Here is a 16946-nt window from a genome sequence, read left to right on the forward strand (position 1 = left end):
TGAAGCAAGGAGCGGGTGACGAGAGTGAAGGGGAGATCCCTGGGAGATGAGATCAGAGATCAGAGCAGTGGCAAGCAGGGACACATTGGGGACCGTGTTCAGGAAACGGAGTTTCTTCTAAGAGGATGGGAAGTCCTGAAGGGCTGTAGCGGGAGGTGGGGGGCAAGTGACAGGATCGAATTCCCACTCTGGCAAGCTGCCCCTGGCTGCTTTGCGGAGGATGGACCGCAGGGGGTAAGAACAGAGGCAGAGACCAGCAAGGGGGCCGTAGGTGTCATCCAGGGGAAAGGACGCGGTGGCACTAACGAGATGGGGCCGAGATTTGGGAAACGTGCAGGAGGCACCATCCCCTGGCTGCTGGATGGGGTGTGAGGGCGCAGGGAAGGGAGGAATGAAGGACAAATGCCCACGGCCCGCAGGAGCCACGGGGTCTGTGGACGAGTTCGCAGGTGGGAGCCTGTGTTCAGCAAGTGTCTATAAAGGCTCGCTGCTGTAATCAGTCGCCGTGTGACTGAGTAAAACACTTCCGTTCTGAAGCTCAGTGTTCACATATCTGTAAAATGGGAGTGAGAACGTCTACTCACACGGAGTGTGGCGAGGGTTGTATGAGACAAAGGATGTGAAGGGCTTGCTCAACCAGAAAATACGGTAAAATAGAAACTAGAAAAACTAGAAACCATGTATCAAATCAAAAAGCAACAAAATACTTTCAGTGCCGCCATGACTACTCTTCCCTGCCTTCCCGCCCGGGCTCACCTAGCCTCCTGCCAGAAATCCCCTCCCTGCCCACTTCCACTGGACCACACGTCTCCCTCCTTCTAGACTCAGCTCAGTGTGGTGGACACGTGACCCTGCAGGAGGCACCCTTGGTACAGCTCAGATGAATCCAAGGATTCTGCGTCCACCGTCCAGTTAACCTCCTGCCCTGTGGCAGGTTGGAGGGATAGGGTGCCGCTTGGCCAGAGGAGAATTTCTCAGCTTTGGAGCCAGGAGGCCTTGGGCCTCTTCCCAGCTTAGTCACTGGGTCCTGTGTGACCTTGAGCCAGTTGCTGTCCCTCTCTGGGCCTCAGTTTCCCCTTCAGTAAAGCAAGGGGATTGAGCTAGAGGACTCCCAATGGCCCTTCCAGCTGAGACACTGTTAAAAGCCTGTTCCCCTCCTCCTCTGTCACGCTCAGAAGTTCGGTCTCCCAGCGCCTCCCCGGGAGGGCCAGCTGGCCACAGCTGGGACCAGGCTGGCCAGGGTGGGCTCACCTCTGGCCTAGTTCAGACCTGGCTGATTCTCCCACCACCTCGAGCTTTCCTCTCCCTGCTTCCTCTCCCACCTCCTGGCTCTAGCTCTGCCAGAGTAAATTGTCCCGTAGCCTCCACCCCTGCAGGAAAAGCGGAGAAGCGGGGCCCATGGTCTTCGAGCCTCCCCCGCTCCACCCTACCCAGCACAGCTGTTTCCCCACATCCCAGCTGCCCCAGGATTACCAGGCTCCCAGGGACCCCAGAGGAAGTGGATCACATTCTTGAGGGCCTTATGTCAGGCTCAATGCTTCCCACTCCCCTCTCCAGACCCCTCCACCCGCCACCAGCTCTCCAGACCCACCCCTGCACGTCCCTCTGCCAAGGCAGCTCAGGGGGCATGGAGCCAGTCAGGCCCGGGCATGAATCCTGGCCAGGCGAATCTCCCACCTCCCTTCTCTGAGCCTCGGTTTTCTCACCTGTAAAGTAGAGACGAGGGTCGTCAAAGAGGGGGACATCCAAAGAGGCAGGTGTGAATCTAGGAAGTACAGGGCACATAACACCAACCACCTTCACCACTGGGCAGTCCCGTCCTAGGGGCTATGTACAAACTTATTTAATCCTCACGAGAATCCTCAGAGATAGGTAGGTCCCATCATCATCACCTCCATTTTACAGACAAGGAAACTGAGGCACAGAGAGGCTGAGTGGATTGTCTGAGGCCACACAGCTAGTCCATGGGATTCAAAGCTGGGATTCAAACCCAGGCCTTTCTGTCTCCAAAGTCCACAGGCTTAATTACACTACAGTGTCTGGTAGATAAGGGTTAGTTCCCCTCATCCCTATTTCCCCATTCCTCACCTGCCCCCCACCCTTGTGGTCAATCCAGTGAGGGGAGAGCCCTGGGTAAGGTGGGAGTCACACAATGGCTTTCACCTGTGCCCCTTAAGCCACTGTTCTGCCTCCCCTAGCTGTGTGACATTGGGCAAGGCACTGCCCTCGCTGGTTGTGACTCACATCTTGGACGCGAACATCAGAATGGGGGGGCGCTGGTGCGGAGGAGTGAAGAAGAAGCGCTTCTGGGGGCTCTTGTGTGTGCAGAAAGCTCAGCCCCCAGAGATGCAGGCAGAGCGGGGAGGGGGGCTGGCAGCCCAAGATGCATCTGCAGATACCTTTCATACATGCAAATGGGAGGAAGGGAAGGATGCTCAGACATTCCTCACAAATTGACTCAACCCTGCCATGAAACGTGTGGTCCTGATACCCCGAGGGTGCCTTCTGCAAGGTCACCACCTGCCTTCTGCACCAAGAGTCCAAATGCACCTAGTGTGTCCATCTTTAAAATGGGAGCTAAATCCCCTAGGAGTCACAGGGAACCCAGGGACTATTTCGAGGGAAAGAGCTGGCCCGGGATCACACAGAGGATCGTGGTAGAGCTGGGATTGGAACCAGGGCTCCAGACTAGAGACTGGGGTTCTCACGTGGCACTTGGCACGTCGTGGGGACACAAGGCACTGTCACCCTTCACACCTTGGCCATGGCTCTTATCTCTCCAGCCTTCTCTCTTTCTCCCTCTCCACTCCCTCTCCTCCCTGCCTCTCACTGTCCCCTGAGTCTCTGAGCACCACACCTTTCCTGCCCTGAAACCACCTCCTGCTTGGTGCCTCCTCTGATCCTCCATCCCCTGGCTGGCTTTCCTCTGATGCAAAACATCCACTTGACATCTGGCCACCTGTTTTATACCATGGTGTGTGTGTGTGTGTTTGTGTGTGTGTGTAGTTGCTACTTTATTGATGATGCCTGAAAATCAAGGCTTCTATTTATTTTTTTCCCAAAAATGTGCTGGCACAAAACACATCGCTGTCTCTTTAACTGACAGGTTGAATGAATACATTGTAATCCCCTCTGTCACCATCACCACCAACAACTACACCGGCAGCAGGAAAGGCACCAGCGCTGCCGTCTTCATTGCCTTTGTCACAAATGCTACCATCGTCCTCGTCAGCAACAGCAACAGTCCAGAGGCTGTCACCACAGAGCTATCATCCCCGTGATTTCCTTCCACACATGTTTACCCAAAACCTCACGTGGGCCAAGCTCTGTGCTAAGAGTTTTCCACACAATCCCCTCATTTAATCCTCATGACAACCCTAGTCCCAGCCCTGTACCCATGGGGTAGGTACTCTTGTTGTACCCATTTAACAGATGAGGAAACCAAGACACTGAAGGGTTTCTTGAATCTCTAAAGTGATAGAGACAAGGGAGGAATCCAGGCTTGTCTGACTCCATAGTCCATCTTCTTAAACGTGCTTTGTATCACCACCCCAAAACCACAGCAAAATTGTTATCGTTTTCACCACCATAAAAGTAACCAACATCAGCATCGGTCTTATCATTACTGCCATCACCAGCACCATCACTGCCAAGAGCTATGGCCATTAACCTCCCCATCACTGACTCCACCATCACCACCAGCCACATCATCATTTTTAGATTCAGCTCAGCGAACATTAGCCTAAGACAGAGGAGTAAGCCCTGGGAGCCATGATCGCATCCATCATCAGGACCACTTCTTCCTGCCCCAGCCTTGCTGCCTCATTATATGAAGGATGGCCTGGAGAGGAGCATTTTCCCCATGATTACAGAAGGAAATTTTTCTTGGCCAAAAATTCAGGCCTTTGTGAGACTGCATTCAATAAGCATTCATTCAATCATTCATTCAATTCAATCAGCATTTATTGAGCACCACCATGGGAGCCAAAGGGATACACAAGCAAACAAAACAGAGGCAAGGCCCCCTCAAATGGAGTGAGGAGGACAGATGGCAAATAAATCATTACAGGAGGGACAGAGCACGAAAGAAATGGGCTGAGTGTAAAAAGGAGTGGAATGGAATAACCTAACCTAGGCTGGGAAATCCAAGAGGGCTTCCTGAAGGAAGTAACAGTTAAGCTGAGACCTGAATGCCAAGTGGCAGTGAGCTAGGTAGAAAGGAGATTGTGTTGAGGCTACTGGGAAGGAGTTCTGGTGAAGGACACAGCACGTGCAAAGGCCCTGAGGTGGGATGGTACCTCCTCTTAGAGGAATTAAAGGGAACACAATGTAGCTGGTGCAAGATGACACAGAGGAAGGGGGAGATGACCAGAAATTGAGGCATCCCCACTTGCCTCATGGGGAGTAGAAGGAGGATGGAGTAGGGAGCAGGGGGGGTGGTTCTTTCTGGAATTTGGAAAGAGAGCACCCAGTCACAGCAGAGAGGGCATGGGTAACCCAGCGTGAGGCCCAGAGGAAGCAGCCCAAAGGGCTGATGGGGGCTGATGGAGTGTTATGGACGGTGCTTGGCGATTAGGCAGGGAGAATCGATTGCTCGGGCCTGTGCCTGCCTAGCACAGAGACACAAACACTGAAGTGTCAGGCCTGTGATCTGAAAGCATCACCCAGCAGCCAGTGAGTGAGCACGGCCCACGGGTGCAGGCAAAGACGGGGAGATTAAAGAAAACCTGACACCCCCCAAAAAGAGCAAGGCATCTCAGAAGATGCTGACATGGAGAAGCAAGTGGGTATGCTTTTCTGGGCTCTTGTGCACGCAGATAGCTCAGCTCCCAGAGACACGGCAGGGAGGGAGGGAGAGAGGCTGGGCCTTAGTTGCAAGATGTGTCTACAGATATATTTTAAACATGCAAATTGGGGGAAGGCAAGGGACTCAGGGAGACTGCCAAAGGCTCACTCCCGGGGACACACTGGAGGATGAAGGAGGGGGCTGGAGGGAGGGCAGATAGAGGAAGAGCCCAGGTGAGTCAGAGGAGGGCTCGTGGAGCCCTCCTGGCCATGCCCCTGTCCCCGGAAGCCACCTCTGTGCAGAGTTGGCAAGGTACCTGTCCCCCAAAGAAGGCTGGGCCAGCTTGGGCAGCACCTCAAAGCCACATTTCCAAGTACCTAGTCTGCCACGCACTTTCCCACATCTCATTTGAATTTCTGGCTATACCTTCAAAGTGGGTCTGATTCTACAGGTGGAGAAACTGCAGTTCAGAGTGTTAAGGGGCCCACGCCAGGCATTCAGGTAACTAAGTAATCAACACCATAGAAACAGCGAACACTAACGGAGCTCTGAGGGCCACGTGCCTGGCCCGGTACTGAGTCCTTTGCGTGCTCCATCACATCTAAGCCTCAGCACTGTCTGATACTCTAAGAAGCATCATCATCCCCATTTTACAGACAAGGAGACTGAGGCTTTCATAGAAGTAACTTGGCCAAAGTCATCCAGACAATAAGAAACGAGCTGGGATTTGACCTCTGTGCAGGATAGAGAGTCTGCACCTGGAGACTTCACTCCCAGGGTCCACAGTGATGAAGAAAACATCTCCAGGCATAAGAAAATTCCCGGCTCAGGGAAAGAGCTGGAAGTCACAGGACACACAGGACCTATGGGAAGGAAGAGAGCAGGAGGAGGGCTTGCTCCAAATTTCAAACCACAACTTCCCAGGCCTCCTGTGTTCCAAACCTGTGGGCCCAGGGAAGGGATTAGGGAGTCTCTGCTGCACCTATGCAAGTCCCATTCTGCAGAATCATCAGCTGCCATGGAACATTCTCTGCATGGCATCCAGACCAGCTTTAAAGGGCAAATCAGATCTCACCTGCTTAAACCTCTCCATGGCTTCCCCATTGCTCTGAGAATAAAATCTCAAGTGCTCGCCATGGCCTGCAAGGCCTGCTCCATCCTCCAGCCACCATCCCAACAGCCCCTGTCAAGCACCTGCTGCTGCCTCGGCTCAGCCCCTCCTGGCCCCTCCCCCCGCCTCAGCCCCAGGGCCGTCCCCTGGAGACCCTCCCTGACGACACTGTGCAGAGCAGCCCGGCCACTGCTTGTCACGTTGCCAGTTCCATTCTTCCTGGCACTTACCTCGGTCTGAACAGGTCTCATTTATGCTGGGGGGTTTTTTCCTGTCTCTCATGGCACTTAGCTTTCACGAGCGCAGGGACCATGTCTTTCCTGTTCCTTGCTGTGTCTCCAGCATCTAGAACCACGCGTGGCACATAGCAGGTACTCAATAAACTTTTGCTGAATGAATGGGGGCGGGCAGTACCCAACAAGGCTTCTTGCACCAGGTCGGAGCTCAGCACGCAGGGAAACTGAGGCTCCCAGAGGCTGACCCCTCGCTGCAGGCAGAGGCCAACGCTCCCAGGCCACTCTTGCCACAGAGCTGGGAATTTTCCACTGTCTGAGTTGCCTCCTTCGACATCAGGAGTCGTGGCTCTTTTCCTTCATCTCGCCCTTGACCCTGAAAATGTCCTCTGGTCCCATCCCAGGCTTGGGGCCTGACACTCATCAGCGTCACGGCCCGTCACCCAGGCCTACTTGGCGTAGAGGAGATTTAGTGACAAGTCTTAGGGCTGGACTTTTGCTCAAGACCCAGCTCCACCAGCCCTGTCTGACCACAGGCAAGTTCCTCTACCTCTCTGATCCTCAGTTTCTTCATCTGTAAAAGGGGGACATTAGGAGGATATTAGGTGAGACAGTGTGTGAAAGAGCCTGGCAATTCATCACAATTCAGTGCACTTCATCATGGTGGCAGCGCTGCCTATTCCCAGCCTGAGAACCGCTGGGTCACTCCCCACCGGGTCAGGGTCTCTGGGCACCAACAAAGAGGTTAATTCGTCTTTGCAGCCTGTCTGTCTGTACCCTCTCTATTCCTCAAACCGCTTATTATTCCTTCTCATCCATCAGCCCAGCCCAGACGTTGCCAGGAGTTTGAGATTCGCCCACACAAGCACATACACACAGCCAAACACGTGTGCACAGATACCTGTATGGGCAGCTGTAGACACACACGTCTCCCCACACACAGCTGAATAGTCGTGCCCAGAGGGACAGGGCGCTGGAGGGCTTACACACACACAACACCCACTCACACACGTGTGCACCCACACCCACATGCTACACCTTTCACGTGTGCACGTGCAGACACACAGACCACAGACACAAGCTCTCAGGCACTCACGCTGACCCACAGGAGCCCACACAAGCATCCCCTGCCATGAGCCCTCCTCCCCTCACACACCCCCAGCCAGGCAGGCCCCCCTGCCACGTGGGCTACACGGAAGCACATGTGTGATCCGTGAAGACAGCCAGGCTGGGCATTTGGCACCAGGCAGTCAGAGGTGAACAGCCTGTGTGTGCCTCTGTGTCTGGTGTGCGCATGTGTCTATGTGAGTCTGCACTTCCCCAGGGCAAGTGATGGGTCATGGAGGGTGTGCCCGAGAGTCCGGCCTCCTAGGAGAGGGGACCCCAGGCCCCAGCAGCACTGCCAGGCCCTGGAGCTGGGAGCCCGGGAGACTCCTGGCCTTCCCCTTGCCCAGGAACGGGGTCAACAGCACCACCTGCCGCCGGCTTCTGGAACTGCCCCGCAGAGAGCGTGCCTGGCCCTCAGCTGGCTTTCCCTAAGGACCTGAGATCCTGAGAACAAGCTGAGACTACAGGGACACCCCAGTCCTGTGGTCCAGAATGGGGCTCCTGGTCAGAACCTCCTGGGAAGGTTGGTACCCAAGTTGGGGCCCTAAGTCAGGGAATGATGAGATCCACTGGTTGCCCCAGGAAGAGGGGCACGGCCATCTCACAAATGGACTGTTTTTCTCAAATTCTTGGGGTGAAGCAATGGGAGACACATTGAGTCCTGCCCAGGACGGGAAGGCCCACTGTACAGATCACGTGTTCTCCCACACAAATGCCCACACCTGACCCCCTGTGAAAGGGGGCTGAGGAGGCGGGGAGGCCCAGGCGAGAAACCGCAAAGGGATGAGGGCTCTCAGGGAGACCACAGCTGGCTGGGAAGGTGGCCCTGGCTGGCTCTGGCACCATGCTCCCGTCCCACCGTGCGGACACCTGCTGAATGCAGGAGGGAAGCAGCCTTAGAGTGGAGGTGACCTGTCCACGATTTTACAGATGAGGAGACTGAGGCCCAGAGGGAGGAGGGATCCCCGAGGTCACAGGAGCCAATGGCCAACTAGGAATTGGTCTAGGTCCTCTGTGTCCCAGCCCAGCACTCTTGTCTTCCCCGTGGCCGGCTCCTTCATCCCCTTGGGCCCAGAATTACCCTTTCTAAGGTGGGGGGGCTCTTTTCACATCCCTGGTGGATGTGGCTGAAAGGGTCTGTCAGGCCTTCCTCCCAGAGCAGAGGGCAGTGCAGGAGGCGCAGGATGCCTGGGACAAGGTGGCTTCTACCAGGTTCCTTAGCCAAGCCCTAGGCCAACCCCTACCCCTGCCTCCCTCCTTTTCAGTCATGGATGTCATAGATCTTCATAATAGTAATGGTCAGATCCTAGTAGCTACTGTTTATTTTTTTTTGCAGTGAGGTAGATTTTATTTTTTTTAATTAATTTTTATTGGAGTATAGTTGCTTTACAATGTTGTGTTAGTTTCTACTGTACGGCAAGATGAATCAGCTATACATATATACATATCCCCTCTTTTTTGGATTTCCTTCCCATTTAGGTCACCACAGAGCACTGAGTAGAGTTCCCTGTGCTATACAGTATGTTTTCTTTAGTTGTCTATTTTATACATAGTATCAATAGTGTATATATGTCAATCCCAGTCTCCCCATTCATCCCACCCTCCCCCCTTTCCTTCTTGGTATCCATACATTTGTTCTCTGCGTCTGTGTCTCTATTTCTGCTTTGCAAATAAGATCAGCTATAGCATGTTTCTAGATTCCACATGTATGTGTTAATATGTCTTATTTGTTTTTCTCTTTCTGACTTACTTCACTCTGTATGACACTCTCTAGGTCCATCCATGTCTCTACAAATGACCCAATTTCTTTACTTTTTATGGCTGAGTAATAATCCATTGTATATATGTCCACATCTTCTTTATCCATTCCTCTGTCATTGGATATTTAGGTTGCTTCCATGTCCTGGCTATTGTAAATAGTGCTGCAATGAACATTGGGGCGCGTGTGTCTTTTTTTAAATTAATTAACTAAATTTTTTTTTTTTTTTTAGCTGCGTTGGTTCTTCATTGCTGCGTGCAGGCTTTCTCTAGTTGTGGCGAGTGGGGGCTACTCTTCATTGTGGTGCACGGGCCTCTCATTGTGGTGGCTTCTCTTGTTGCAGAGCACGGGCTCTGAGCACGGGCTCTAGGCACGGGCTCAGTAGTTGTGGCTCATGGTCTCTAGAGCGCAGGCTCAGTAACTGTGGTGCACGGGCTTAGTTGCTCCACAGCATGTGGGATCTTCCCCGACCAGGGCTCGAACCCGTGTCCCCTGAATTGCCTGGTGGATTCTTAACCACTGCGCCACCAGGGAAGTCCCTAGTGTGTCTTTTTGAATTATGGTTTTCTCTGGGGTTTTTTGGCCGCGCCACACATCATGTGGGATTGTAGCTCCCCGATCAGGGATGGAACCCGTGCCCCCTGCTGTAGAAGCATGGAGTCTTAACCACTGGACCACCAGGGAAGCCCCTATTAACAGTTTATTAAGGAGCTTGGGGCCATCCTCCTGCAGGATGGATCCTTCTTATCCCATCTACGGATGAGGGAAACAAGGCTCAACTTAGTGCCCTAATTTGCCCAACTTCACATCCCCCCCAAGTGACTGCCCCAGGCCTCACCCCTGGGACAGTGTCCCTCAGCCCAAGCCCCTCTCCTCTGCCCCCACTACCAGATACTGGCCAGGGCAGTGTTTGCATCTTGAATCCATTCAGCAGTGTTGACGGCCCACAACAACACGGATCCGAAAACACCCAGGAGTTCATTAACAAGTATTTACTGAGCACTTACTATAGGCCAAGCACCATCCCAAATACTGAAGATACAGCAGAGAATAAAACAAATGAAACTCCCTTTTAGGGACTTCCCTGGTGGCGCAGTGGTTGAGAGTCTGCCTGCTGATGCAGGGGACACGGGTTCGTACCCCGGTCCGGGAAGATCCTACATGCCACGGAGCGGCTGGGCCCGTGAGCCATGGCCGCTGAGCCTGCCCGTCCGGAGCCTGTGCTCCACAACAGGAGAGGCCACAACAGTGAGAGGCTCACATACGGAAAAAAAAAAAAAAAAGAAAGAAAGAAAAGAAAAGAAAAACTCCCTTTTACTGAGAAAACAGATAAATAAGGTGAATTAGCAAAAGACACATCTCGCCAGATTTCAAATACAGGCTGTGGAGAGAAAGAGAACACAGAGGCAGGATAAGGAGTGTGTGTGTATGGGATGGAGGGTGCGGCTAGGAACAGAAGGAGGCTTGGGATGTGTAACTGAGAGGGAATGTTTGAGCAGAGACCTGAAGGAGGTGAGGGAACCAGGTACATGGATGTGTCTTCCAGGCCGAGCCAGTAGCCTGTGCAAAGGCCCTGAGGTGGGGCCATGCAGGTTAATGTGTTGGAGAAATAGTGAGGCGGCCGTTGTGGCTGGGGCAGGGCGAGCAGAGGGGGGAGGAGGAAGGGGGAGGTCAGGGAGGGAACAAGGAGACCGGGCAGGTCCATGTGGGTCCCTGGCAGGACTGTGGCTTTCCCTCTGATGGGATGGGAGTCGTTTTGAGCAGGGAAGTGGCAAGATCTGATTTACGTTTTGAAGGGCACTTTGGACAATATGTAGTTAATAAACCATAGAGGCGGCATGCGCAGAAGGTCGGAGACCAGGGGGGGGCTACCCAGGAACCCAGGGTAAGATCAGGATGGGTCAGGCCGGAAGAGGTCATATTTGTGATCTGTTTTGAAGATAGACACACACACACACACACACACACACACACGTGCGAAGCTGTGAGCGAACCCACCCTCAGCTGTAAAGGAGTCAGCTACACCAAACCATTCATGCTCTCCCACCTGGTCCCCTGGGTGATCAAACTGCACACAGGGTGGAGGGCCAGCTGGACCCACCCAGGCTGGGTCACTAAGGGACCCCGGTGTGGACATCCTGCTTCACTGAGGCCCCAGAAGCAGTCCTTGTGCCGCTGTAAGAAATAGCTGAAACCCTCAGCTCCTGTTCAACCCCCTCATTATGCAAGTGGGGAAACTGAGGCTCAGAGTAGCAAACTCGGCCGCAGTGACTTAGGGAGTCAGAACCGGACCCAGTCTCCCGACTCCCTGTCCAGTGCTCTCTCTATATTGTGCCACAAGCCCAAGGCCTGCCCCTTAGGACTGTGGTGACAGAGGGTTAGGGCCCTGGTCAGACCCGCCCACCCTTTTCTAGAGAAAGGGGTGGATGATGAGGGGTTGAAGAGGAACATAGCTCTATCTGCCAGACTCCATCCCCACTCTATTCTATCCCACGGTCTGCTCCACTTCAGCCAGAATCTGGATGGACCCCCTAATGACCCAGATCTGACAAAGAGAGAGGTCTACGTATTGCTGGTATAAGAAAGGACAGGTGATCTTGGTTTTGGCCTCTAAAAAAGGAGACTTAATGGAGGCATTCAGCTGGAAAGGAAAGGACCAGAAGTAACATCCTTATCACCGTCACCACCACCACCATCACCACCACCACCTTCACTACCTTCACCATCACCAGCATCATCAGTACAACCAACACCTTCACCACCACCATAATAACTACCACCATCACCACCACCAACACCACCACTACCACCATCAACACCACCACCACCAACACCATCACGACCTTCCACACCTCGCCAACCTTTCTACCATCACCACTGAGCCAGATCTAGGTTGGGTTACACCAGGGAAGAAAGGGGATCCCCTGCAGCTGACATTGAACTCAGAAATCTAGCTGAAGAGAGTGAGGCTGAGTCTCAGCCCCCAGAGAGGGCCAAACGGCTCAGTTAGTCATCAGGGAAGTAGAGCTGGGAGGGCTGGAGGGACCTAGAGTTGGGATGGGAGATTAGAAGCAGGAGACAGGGCCCCATCCAGGGCAGGGCAATCCTCCAGCCCGGCTAGAAGAAAGGGGGACTAGGGAGTCTGATGAACCAAGAAGCAGGTTGACCGTCATCTACATGGAACGCCCGAGAGAGGAAGAGAGCAGCCCCTACAGGAGCCCGCTCGTGAGGTGAAGGCCAGGAGGGGGCAGCTTCTCAGAGTTGGGGTCCAGCAGGCAGGTAAGCCTACCCCCATGTGAATGAATATCAACATAGTAACACCATGGTTTCCCACTCTCTATCATGGCCATGACCACCATCACCATGGCAACAAGCCTCATGAATGACACCATCCTAGCTATCAACACTCTCACATCCTCACAATTAGCCCCGCCATGACACCACCATTCCCAAAGCAGATTTCTGCTGCCCATCCGTAGGCCTTCTCCCCTACTTCCCTTACAACAGCGCTCCCAAGTATGTTTGGTGGATGCAGGTTGGGTTCTCCCAGAAGCAGACTCTGAGATTAGTGGGCAGGTTTACTGGGGAGTGCCCTCGAGGCTGACACCTGTGGAAAGGAAGCAAAAGAAATGGGACTGGGCAGAGGGAGAAGCTGGATGCAGAGCCAGCTCAGCAAAGGCCTTGGCTGATCCCACAAGGACCTCTGAAGATTGGATGGTTTTCTACAGTTGAGAGACTGGCCTTGACATTCCTCGAGATTCCCACAGCCTACAGTTGTTGCCTGTAAGCTCCTCACTGGATGGGGATGTAACTTTAGGCGAGACAGCTCTCTCCAGCCAAGAGCCATTTCTAGGGAGGACTGAGGACTATCAGCCAGTAGCCCTCCCAGAAGCAGGGGGGAAGAAGTTCTTCAGTCCTGAAAGGGGATCTGGGTGGTGCATTCCGTGTTCACCAAAGATGCCACTAAATACCACATTCCCACCCTCGCTTGTAGCAGGGTGTGGCTAGATGGCTAAATTCTGGCCAATGCCATGTAAGAGAAAATTACGTCTGCCACTTTCAGGTTGTGCCTGAAAAGGAATGAGCATGTAATCCTCTTCCCACTTACCTTCTCACTGGCTGCGATGCAGATGTGATGGTGGGAGCTGGAGCAGCCACGCTGGGCCCAGAGTTGGATCCACATGTGGAGTGTGGCAGAGTTGCCCACCAGTTCTCACCCGCACACTTCCAGATTGTTACATGGCAGAGAAACAACTTCTGCCATGTATAAGCATTCGGGGGGTCTCTTTGTTGTAGGCTACTCTCCTTTACCCCAATTGAGTAACAACCACCTACATTACTATTCTGACAACAGTATAACCACTGTGTCCACCATCACCAACACCAAGTTCAACTCCAGGTTCAACCCTGGCTCTGCTACCCACTTGCTCTAAGACCTTGGACATGTCACTATACCCTTCTGGACCTCAATTTCCTCTTCAGAAAGTATGTAATTTATAATATATAATTTTGTATACATTGCAAGGATGTCATAAGGATGAAACAAAATGATGTATGTGTGAAGGAACCCCATGTATTAACATACAAGGTTTGCCCTCCTCCACACCTCCCCACCAGCTCTGAATCCAGAGTTGTCTCCTCGGTGGCGATTTGTACTGCTGTTATATTACCTGTTAACACAGCATCATTACGAAGGCCACTACAATGTTATCCCCACACTACCCACTAGAAGCGTCACTTCCACTTTTACTTTAGAGTCAGAAGACCTGGATCCCAATCCCAACTCCATCCTTTATCAAATGAATGACTCAAGACTCCCTTGAGCCTCAGTTCTCCCATCTGTAAAATGGGAATAATAATAACCCTCAGGTAGCGACTATGAGGATGAAATGGGATGATGGGTGTAAAATGCTCCACACAGCTCTTGGGTCACAGGAAACACCATAAATGGCACCTGTTGTCACTATCATGGTTGCCGTTTACCTTCATCAAACACCTTCAGTTCACCAACGCGAGAAAGCCATGAACTAGATCCTCCCTGGGGCTGGAAATGTGCTGGGCGGGATGCAAGACACCCCCACTTGTGGGGGCTCATGACTCATGTTCAAGGAACCTGCACCGACATCACAGCTGGGCAGGAGCCCCAGGGTGGGATCAGGCACCAGGCAGGACCAGCACAGTCCAGAGCCCACGGGTGGGCAAGTCTTTCCCTCCCCAGGAGCCTGAGATTCCAGCCATAGGGAAAGGAGCTACAGAATGCACAGGTGCATTTCAGAGGTCCCCCTTAAGGCAGGTCTTAAAAGTCTCTGGTTGGGACAGTCTGGCTCATGGTTCAAAGCAAAATCAAGGGGGTGACCCTTCCAATCAGGCCTTACTGTTACTGATGGTACAGCTCCGAGGCCAGATGCCTGGTGTAACCAGGCCCGATCAATCCTCTTCAGGCTTGTTCTTCTGCCCATGTGCTGAGAGACCTCCTTGGCAAAACTATCTTCCTTCTGGCTGATGCCTAATTCCACCATGAGCAGCATGTCAAGCATCGCCTTCAGTGTTCCTCTCAGATGAATACTGACTTTCACCTTTTGTGAATTTATTATGTGAGGTTTTCCCTTCAGCAGGAGAGATCAGACAGATTGGGTGTGGGTACCAACAAGGGAGGGGAGGCACGCTAACAACAAAGTTTGAAAAACTCACCATTTTGCCACAATTCGAACCAAACTGAGATGAAACATCTGGGTAACGACAATCCCCGCCTCCACATCCCCATGGCCCCTGAATTAACCATAGTCATGACCGTGATCCATCACATTGCCTGTCCTCACTTTCACTGCCCCACCCCTTGAGAGGATTTATCTCCCTGCCCATCAACATCAGGCCAGGTCATGTGACTTGCTTTGGCCCGAGAAATGTGAGCACAAGTGACATATGACACCCCAAGAAGAAGCCTCAGAGGCATGATGTGCCTTTACCATGGCTCTGTTCCCTCTGCTGTGAGAGCAGAGTGTTTCAAGGCAGGCCTGCTCCTTCAGCCTGGGTCCTGGAAGGAAGACGCATGGAGAAGCGCTGCAGTGAGCCCACACAAGAAAGAAAGAAATCTTTGCTTCTGTAAACCTTTGAGATCCAGGGGATGTTTGTCATGCTAGCATAACCTAGCACACACTGACTGATACAACAGCTAACATTTATACAGCAGTTACCATTGGCCAGGCGCAGTCTGAGTACTTTACATGTGTAAATCTCATTTGACCCTCACAGCAACCCCGATAAGATGGTTCCAGTTATTAAACCCTGTTTTACAGATGAGGGTAGTAAAGCTCTGAGAGGTTAAGTATCATGTCCAAGGTAGTAACGAGCAAAGCTGGGATCTGAATGGAATCCATCCACCTTGAATAAGCCTAGACGGTTTTCTCCCATTTTACAGATGGGGAAGCTGAGGTTCTCAGAGGTAACACCACCTGCCCAAAGTCACACAGCTAAAGCCAGTCCGTTTATGTCATGTGGCCCACAGCAAGTCATGCAGGGAGTGAGAACCAAGGTCTCCCCTGTTTGAGCCTGTAGCCTTCCACCATGTGTCTTTGCCAGGGCAGGACCCACTGGCTCTCAGACATCCCTGCCACAGCCAGGGTCAGGACGCCACTCTCCAAGAGCCCTTCCCTCCTCCTTGAAGTTCAAGCTTAAGTTTCAGGAGCCCAGGAGCCCCTCCTCAGCACAGGGGCAGAGGCACAGCCGCATCTGCCCAGGCTCTTCAAAGCCTTTTGACACTTGTTAGTATCCTGCCACTTCTGTGCATGAGGATCTGGTTTGCATTAGCACCCCAGGCCCCATGGTGGTCAACACAGGGCTTGGGCTCTGTCCAAAAAGTATCAGACTCTGCTGGGGCTCTTCTAACTACTTATCTAATGTGGAACATCGAATGGTTTGATCTGCCAATTAGGCTCCCCCGGAGCTGCTAACTGGAAGCAGATGGGCCTATGCGTTATTGTATGGAAAACCCCACACTCCCATCTTCCCTGCAGAAGGGGCAGGAGGGGCCCGGCCCACCCTGGACATCCCCCATGGTCGCTGCTCTGAGGGTCTCCTTTGGGGGTCTTACGGGGGAGATCTAAGGCCCAAGGAGAGTCCGCCTCATCTCCTGCTCCCAGAGAGATGGAGGAAATATTGCTTCTGGTTATGCAGTGAGCCAGGATGGGGACCCACCCAAGTGGTCCCAAGTTCCCGGATATTACAAGCTTCTTTCTGCCAGTTCTCTGTATCTAGTGCTCTAAGCCTGCCCAGGAGACCTTTATAAAGCGGGTCAGCGCTGGCCACCAGGCTGGGCCCCAGGCCTTCCCAGAAGCAAGGGGGTGGTGTGAATGCCTTCTGGGGTCCCTTCTGACTCTTAAGTGGGCCAGACCCACCCACCTGACAGCTTCCCCAGCCAGTGGCTGCCCACATCAGGAGCCCCCTCCTCCTTCCAGGGCCAAGCTGTCCCCAGGTCCACGGCCGCCCCACGTCCACGGCCGCCGCAGGTCCACACCTGTGTCCTCACTCACCTGGACCTGATGCCCAAGGGGCCTCCCCGCCTCCTGTCTCACACCACACGGCCTGCTTTGTCCCTTCAGAAACCCTTCAAACTTCCCTCTTAGGACCAAACGGCTTACCCCTGCCGGGCACTCACTCTGTGCCAGGCAGCCTGCTGAGTGCTTCACAAGGGCAGCTCGTGTCATCCTCACAGCGGTCCTGTGATCATCCCCCCATTTCACAGAAGAGGAAACTGCAACACAGAGGGGTGAGTTCACTCTCCCAGAGCCACACAGCTGGATAGGTGCACTCTTTCTCTCTCTCTCTGTCTCTGTCTCTGTCTGTCTCTGTCTCTGCCTCTGTTTGTCTATCTCTATCTCTCTGTCTCTCTGTTTCTCTATCTCTGTCTCACTCTTTCTCTATCTCTCTATCTCTGTATCTCTCTCTATCTTT

Source organism: Hyperoodon ampullatus (assembly GCF_949752795.1).
Source record: "Hyperoodon ampullatus genome assembly, chromosome: 2".
In the NCBI taxonomy this organism is placed as follows: domain Eukaryota; kingdom Metazoa; phylum Chordata; class Mammalia; order Artiodactyla; family Ziphiidae; genus Hyperoodon; species Hyperoodon ampullatus.